This window comes from Pelecanus crispus, chromosome 2 (assembly GCF_030463565.1).
Source record: "Pelecanus crispus isolate bPelCri1 chromosome 2, bPelCri1.pri, whole genome shotgun sequence".
In the NCBI taxonomy this organism is placed as follows: domain Eukaryota; kingdom Metazoa; phylum Chordata; class Aves; order Pelecaniformes; family Pelecanidae; genus Pelecanus; species Pelecanus crispus.
Genome location: NC_134644.1, coordinates 94,377,827 through 94,386,318, shown reverse-complemented (window position 1 = coordinate 94,386,318; position 8,492 = coordinate 94,377,827).

The following is an 8,492-nucleotide window of genomic DNA, read 5'->3' as shown; positions in this document are numbered from 1 at the left end:
CCGTGCAGCCTTTCTGCAGCCATTTATTTACTTAGTAGTAGATTGACTCCTTGAATAAAATGTATTTTTCTCTAACATGGAAGAGTAGACAGTTTTCCTATTTAGCATTCCTTCTATTCCTTAGATACAAAGTTTTACTGAGAGTTGTATTGTGTTCACAGTTCCTCCTGGAAACAAGGAAAAAAAATGTGCAAGCACAAATTTTTCATTCTTTTAAACATGCTCCTGGTAAAGATAAATAAAATAAGCTTTATATGTTCGGCATGCACATTTATGGATGGGGAAAGGGCCAGGGAGCAGGGAAAAGCAAGCTGAAGGACGAAAAGAAACTTCTTGGGACTACTCAAAAACCAAAAAGGAAGCAGCCTGGTTTATGGACCCAGACAGCCCATGCAGGTCTGGCAGGCAGAAAAGACAGCTTTCAACCTGCAACTGTGATAGATTTTTGCTGGGCTCCACCCCAACATATTTGGCAAAGTTGCAACGAAGTTCTCAGCATCTGTCCTAGCAAAGGGCATGAGTAAGCAGTCAGCGCCTGGCAGACCACAACCTGTCCTGCGGCAGGGGATCGCTCCCCCAGGGCATACGCCATGCAGAAACTGCCTCATGCCTGGGGGGGCTTAAACCACGGCTGCTTCGTTAACAGTCACCCCTTGGACTGCAGAAACAGGGGACGTCAAATAGGGAGGCGGGGGGTCCCAGCACCCCGGTGGTGAGATTGACCGTACTCATCTCGAGCAGCTCTGCTAGTTTGCCTGTGTAGTGATACTGCCTCTTCCCCTTTGCCCCTAGAGCCCATGTGTCAAATGCATTTTCTCCAGGGAAGGAGATGTGGTATCCAGGCTGATAGCATGGGCGTCACTCAGCAAAAGCTACTGAACTAGAGAGAGATTTTGTAAAGACGCAGCACAGACACTTGACTTTCAGTTTTTTGTCATTGCTATTACTCCCTGCTATCTTAGACTCCAGCTAAGACACCACACTCAAAATCTGTAGCACAGATTCCGCTGAATCAGCTTCATTATCTACAGGGACATGAGGTGAATTTCTCTAGCACACACAAATCAATTTATAGAAATATTCTTCATGGCAGAGGCAGATTTTTCAAAATTCCCTTCACCAGACCCCTGACCAGAGTTTAATTCTCATCGTTTGCTCTCTGAGTTCTAGTTTTGTTGCCCTTCCAGCTCATCCCAAAACACCAGTGTGCGGCAGTACAGGTGCTGATGGCAGCCAGAGAAGTCAGAGACTGCTCAGACCTCACTGGTTCCTCTGCTAGGGGAACGGAGCTGATTTATCCCTTCACCTGTGTACCACTCAGAGCCTGCTGCAGGTCCTTGACTCCTGGATCTTGATGCTTATTCTTTGGTAGCTTAGTCCAATTCACAATTACAGCCTAAGGTATATTTTACAAACTGCAGTACACTGGACACTTCCAAACTGATTTATAGGTGGCAACTCTAGCAACTGTTAATGCCTTATTGCTTCCTCTTCCTGTATCTCCATGTGATCTCTCATGGATTCATCAGATTTAGATCAGCTTATCAAGTTGGTATCATCCTTATCTTTAAAGACAAAGCAATTGAAAGCTTGGTGTTGCCCCCACGTGACAGATTCATATGGAAGCTATGTAACCATCTGTGCTTAAACATAGTGACAAGACGTATTGCTGCAGGAATGTTGACAGAAAACATTCTCACTTGACAGAGCTGGAAATTCACCGTTAAACAGCCAGAAGTAAATTCAATGTCCTCTTGCACACTGAAGTTCTACTATGTGTGGTTTTGAGCTTGCATAGGTTTTTCCGTTTAAGCCCTAGCACCTTCACAGATGCTGCACTGTGACCCTTGATCCTTTGCCTACTCCCTCTGCCCTTTCTTTGCTCTGAGCTTTCCGACCGGGCAATGCTCACTGCCTGCTCGGGGCCGAGGTTCCTCACCTGCCTTTTCCTCTCAAGTTGTTAAATTGCCTGGCAGGCACAGTCTGGCATCTGCTTTCAGCACATTCATTTATTTAACACCTGTTGTGATTAAGCATACTCCCGGTGAGGAACGAGAGCCTCTTCCACACTTTTTGTCACAAATACTGCCAAGATGGAAACCAACTAAACCAAAATGTGGCTGAGAACCCATAACTGTGGAAACTGGCACCTTCTGGCCAGTGACTCAAGCCCTGCTTTTACTTAGCTGTGTGCTGCGGGCGTGGAGACCCTTCCAGCACGGGGCTGCTTGTGCTCTTTGCCAGGAAGGACAAAGCAGCCTGCAGTTTTCTTTTAAAAGCATGCTATTGATGTACAATTGATGTCCGCTTGAAATTAAGAGATAACAATTTACTCATCCGCTTGCTGTTTCCATGTGTCAGTCTTCTTGGGGAGGCTTTACAGCTCTGTGCTTAACGTGAGGCTGTGTAACGTGTCCCCGCCAAGAGCTCAGGCATTGCCTTAGCTGCTGAGCAGCGTTGTCTTGCCTAGAGATGGCTCCTCACTAGTGACCGTGGGCTAAGCAAGAGAGCCCACGCTGCGCAGAGCCCCGTGCCGCACTGCAAGCTGCTGCACTCTGCTGACCGGGGCTACAAAGCCACCGCCAAGGTCAGCCAGCTGATGCCAACAAAGAGGCAGCCTGATGTATTGGGTTTGTGTGGCAAGGGTTTGGAAGCCGGGGGGGCTACAGGGGTGGCTTCTGTGAGAAGCTGCTAGAAGCTTCCCCTCTGTCCGATAGAGCCAATGCCAGCCAGCTCCGAGACAGAGCCACCACTGGCCAAGGCTGAGCCCTTCAGCAATGGTGGTAGCATCTCTGTGGTAACATATTTAAGAAGGGGGTGAGGGGGAAGACTGCTGCGCAACAGCAACCGGAGAGAGGAGAGAGAATATGTGAGAGGAACAGCCCTGCAGGCACCAAGGTCAGTGAAGGAGGGGCAGGAGGTGCTCCAGGTGCCAGAGCAGAGATTCCCCTGCAGCCCCTGGTGCAGCCCATGGTGAGGCAGGCTGTGCCCCTGCAGCCCATGGAGGTCCATGGTGGAGCAGATATCCACCTGCAGCCCGGGGAGGACCCCACACCAGAGCAGGTGGATGTACCCGAAGGAGGCTCTGACCCTGTGGGAAGCCCTCACTGGAGCAGGCTCCTGGCAGGACCTGTGGACCTGTGGGGAGAGGAGCCCAGGCTGGAGCAGGTTTGCTGGCAGGACTTGTGACCCCGTGGGGGACCCACGCTGGAGCAGTCTGCTCCTGAAGGACTGCACCCTGTGGAAGGGACCCATGCTGGAGCAGTTCATGGAGGACTGTAGCCCATGGGAAGGAATCACATTGGAGAAGTTCATGGAGCACTGTCTCATGTGGGAGGGACCCCACACTGGAGCAGGAGAAGAGTGTGAGGCAGAAGGAGCGGCAGAGATGATGTGTGATGAACTGACTGCAACCCCCATTGCCCATCCCCCTGTGCCGCTCGGGGGGAGGAGGTAGAGAAAATCGGGAGTGAAGGTGAGCCCAGGAAGAAGTGAGGGGTGGGGGGAAGGTGTTTTAAGATTTAGTTTTTATTTCTCATTACCCGACTCTGATTTGACTGGCAATAAATTAAATTAAATTCCCCAAGTTGAGTCTGTTTTGCCCATGATGGTGATTGCTGTGTGATCTCTCCCTGTCCTTATCGCCACCCACGAGCCTTCTGTTATATTTTCCTTGTCCAGCTGAGGAGGGGGAGTGATAGAGTGGCTTGGTGGGCACCTGGCATCCAGCCAGGGTCAACCCACCACACCTGACATCAGGTGTAATCCAATATAAGTGTGCACCCCTTCTGGCAATACCCACCAGTACTCTGGATTGCACGTAGCCTCAGGCTGCAGCCCTAAAGGCATTGGCATGAGGACAGGTGTAGCAGATTTTGGAGAAGTGCGAGGGAGTCATAAACCAGGACTTTAGATGAAGGTGCTGGGTGTGTTCATCAGAGGTAGTCACTTACCAGTGCTGCTTCTGTGGGAAGGTCTGAGTGTCCAACAGGCAGAGGACAGCAGAGGACACCAATAACACATGGCCACCTCTGAAAATGTGTGCTTTACTACCTCTTTGCTTCATTTTACACAGTAACAGGTCACCGCCCCAGAGCAAGAGCTGATTAATTATTTGTTAATTTGTTACATGCCTGAAAGGTGCTACCCAAATCACATTTCCCTCCCTCTGTGAATGCATCTAAGGCTACAGCAGCAGATGAATGCTGCTCTGCGTGTCACTGGCCCAGCTCTCTGCCAGGCCTTTGTCCTTGGGTGACTGTTGCCCCTGCCTGGTGTGCATTAATAGGATTGTGTTTCCTGAGCACGGGGAACCTGCCCAGCTGACCACCTGCCAAAGATCAGCTGGAGCGGGCGGTCCCCTTGCTGCCCAGCCAACCCTTTGTCAACAGGACACATGGAAGTGCCTTCCAGGGAGAGGGACACCATCCCTTCCTCTGTGCCACCGGCAACCTCGGAAGCACCTCACGCTGCCAGGCGAGCCAGCTGAGTCCCAGCCCTACATCATTGCACTGCAGCCAGCTGGAGCCCTTCCACACGCCGGCAGATGAACTGCCACATGGGGCAAGGCAACAGGGAGCCGAAATAGCACAGACCTTACAGCGCTCTCAGCACTTATGCCACTTCAAAAGCTTTAGAGCAACACAGAAGTCATCTGTCAACCGCATGTTTCAGCTGGTGCTGAAGTCCCCCTTGCATTTGCCGTGTGGGCATGTCCTAAGTGTGCCCCACTCTGTGCTGGTACAGGAAACTTCAGCTCCTCCCTTGGGAGCTCTGTGTATGCCCCAGGCCCTGGGGAATCCTTGCCTATATGTGGGCGATGTCCAGACACATGGATCAAGCCGCCTGCTTTTGCTGCATCTGCGGACTTGTACAGCTTTAGAGGTCGCTTTGAAAATGTGGTGTCGTGGTTTAGGTATGGAATAGCCCTTTGGTCAGTTTGGGTCAGCTGTCCTGGCTGTGCCCCCTCCCAGCTTCTTGTGCACCTGGCAGAGCATGGGAAGCTGAAAAGTCCTTGACTAGCATAAGCAGTACTTAGCAACAACTAAAATCATCAGCGTGTTATCAACATTCTTCTCCTACTAAATCCAAAACACAGCACTGTGCCTGCTACTAGGAAGAAAATTAACTCTATCCCAGCCGAAACCAGGACATGTGGCCTACCATGTTCAGCACTGTTAGGGCAGTGAATAATCATAGCTATCCCTAGGTGTTGCTGTTTCTTCTCATGAGGTTGTGTGAAACAAGCCGTATTACTTTAAGCTGAAGCAACATTTCAAAGGAGGTCCACAGGAAGGAGAAACTTACTCACCTGCAACAATTTCTTTGGAAACAAGAGTCAGCAGATGCAATGACAGGCCAGGTTTTATAACAAGCTTAATATTCTGTGTGTGGATTTGCAAGTGCTGCCTACAAGCAACCTCCTCTTGCAGGAGGATTAGCGCAGGGGATTATGGATGCCCTTTGAAGAGATTGGCATGTGCTCGGATGGTCACACCATCTCAGCCTTCCCGAGCACGTGGGGGCAGGGAGAAGGCGAAAGTGAGCACAGGGGAGAAACGGAGATCCTGCTCAATAATTGCCAATGGGGAAAACACAGTGTGGCCTGAGCTCTCACAGGGACTCATAACTCAAGATCACCGTGTTTGCTGAGCTCATGAGCGATGTGATTTCATCAGGCTCAGCACAAAAACTGCACCCCGGCGGCATCACGTTTGGAAGCCCAGCCTCTCGGCTGAGACACGAAACAGAAGTGCTGCTTGCTTGTGGTCAGACACGGCCCTCAGGCACTTGTGCGTGCCTGAACTACAGCGTCAAACTCCATGTCTTGGCCAGTTGCTCTTGACTCTACACACACACACGAGTTATTACAAGTTTGCAGTTAAAGTACTGTGTTCATCACACACACACACAGTCGTCTCCACATCTTTCTGTTCCTCAGCGCAGGCTTCTTTCCATCCTCTGTTACTTCTCTGCAGGCTTTCCCCCCACTTCCTCCCCTGTCAGGCCTGTGGTTTTGTGGTCATCCCCACCTCTTCAGTATCCCCACCCATCATGTCAGCAGCTCGTGTGCTCCCAGGGCTTTCTGATGCTGTGTTCACTGATATTCAAAACCTTCACAGAAAAGTAGGAACTGCTCCACTGTGCTGTTGCAGTATGACCTCCAAACAAGAAATGTTCCCCAGCCAAGCAAAACACCCCATTTTGCTCAGCCCATCATTATTTCTGCAGCTCTGAACCACCCTGCTGCACGTCCCCTAACAGGCGCTTTGTCTCTCACAAGGCACAGCCTTGCAAAGCAAGCAGTGGCCTGACTGGAGTAAAAAGGAAAAGCACCCACCCTCACCCACTTCACTGGGTGCGTCTTCCATCCCAGCGTGCACAGACAGCACCCCAGCACATGCTTCCCTGCGAGTGTGGATGAAGAGTAAGGTTATTTTCTTTTAACTGTTGTTTATTCTACTTTCCAGACACTCAGGCAGAATCTTGTATGTGCTGTTCTTCGTGCCTGTCAAATGCACTGTGAAGTGTCTCACCTCAGATATATCTCTCACCCACCACAGCAGAAGCAATATAGAAACACTAATAGGATATATCTTAAGACAACAGCTCCATTCACATCAGCAAAAGCCGTTAGCAAAGGAAAAGTATGTCCATAATCAATCCAGGGTCCACCTAATACATACAGACAGTTATAAGCTGTGTTAAAAGAGCTGCTTTAAAACTACATCATTTAAGCTGCAAACTCAAAGGTAGGAAAAGCCAGATTTGTAGCTGAGGGTCCATGCGCGGTGCTGCAGCCTCTCACGCCTGTGGCACACATGGAGAACAGCGGTGCCTTGGCAGGTGGGTGGCAGATTGTACCCGTACGTATTGCACGTAGCAATGCCCGGGCAGAATGAGCTGAATTAAGCTGTCACACACACGGCTGTGAATTACAAAACTATCGGTAAGGCTGCCAGGCACCAGCATTACTCTGGTCTATTCCTGGCTCCGGTGGCAGAGTCTTAATGGGTATACAGCCATGATTACGAGCAGGATAAGCAAGAGCCATGGCTGGAAGGGCTCCCTCTGAAAATCTCTGTGGCTGCCTCTGGGGGATTTGGAGCTGTTCTGCAAGCCACACCTCCCATCCCAAACCTGGCAGGAATTCCCTTCTTGCTGAAGTAAGAGAAAGCGTATTTGCATGTCTTACAGGAAGGGAGATGCAGCAAGGGAAGCCAGGATACCTAAACTCAGCCTTGCCTTTCCTAGGCTGTAGGTGCCTACATAGGAAACCAGAAGAGGAGTCACGTAGAAACACTGATTGAAACCAGATACTTGTGCAAGGTGTAGTAGCACTGTCTCTGCTCTTAAATTCCTCACTCAGTAATAGAGAAAAGCAGCTGCTACTGTGTACCATTGAAAACTGTGAGGTCCTGCAAACCAGGCTGTTTTTCGGTTGCAGACATAAACCCCAGCACTGAAGATTCAGGATCCCGTTCCCTGATACCTGAGCTTCCCCCTCATTGCTCATGAGATTGCTCAGGTGCAGTCACCCAGGCAGCAGCCGCAAGGTGGGAGGTAGAGCCGCGCTCCTTGGCTACCTCCTCTGTTTCCTCGCCCTAGGACCTGCAGGGGCAGCAGCGCAGCAAGTTGTAAACACACAGTTACTAAAAAAAGCCTTAGCTGGGGCTCCTCTCACTTATAGAAAGCAAGCCCAATTAACCTGCTTGATGCGCTTTTTTTATTGCATGACCCTGTGGTGCAGAAGCATGCTTTGGGTGGCACCCAGGGTTTGTTGCTGCTCACGGCCTGGTCACGCAGGTGAACGAGAAGACCACCACCAGTTTACCCCAGTAAGCAATACTTGGCGTAAGAGCCAAATGCCAATTGATCCTTTCTGAGAAATCCCAGCTGCCCACAGCAGCTGCAAAGCTAGAAGGTGTCTGGTGTACCAGCGCTCCTCCTGGAAAGAGGAGCTGCCCTGGGCATGGGGCGGTGGTACTCGCCAAGCACCTCAGGAGGCTTTCACGGAGAAGCGGCTTGTGTTAAGCACAGGGAGAAGAGCAGGGGGAAGTTTTGGGACAGGAACAGCTCTGGAAATGCTTCCCTTGCCAGGGCCCGACACCAGGTGGGGCTATGAAGGCTACAGGGAAGCCCCGCAGCAGGGGTTGCTGGCACAGGGTGCACGGAGGTGCTCCCTTTCCTCAAACAAAATGTCCACAGCTTTGTCTTGTGACCCTGGCTTTTCTTTATGGCATCCCCACCTGCTGCAGGCAGCGATAGGGGATCTCACGCCTCGCTGCCTGGGAAAGGCGTAGCAACACAGATGCAGTGATATTCCAGTAACGAAACAGGTGCACAAGCCCTTTCCTTAAGCTTCTGGAAGGCTCTGGTCTCTTTACATCACCAGGGGTAGCCCTCAAACTCCTCCCAGTGTAAACCTGGAGCACATCCATCACTCTGCTTTTTCCCATTTTATAGGGGCTTTTCTTTCCCAACCCCACAAA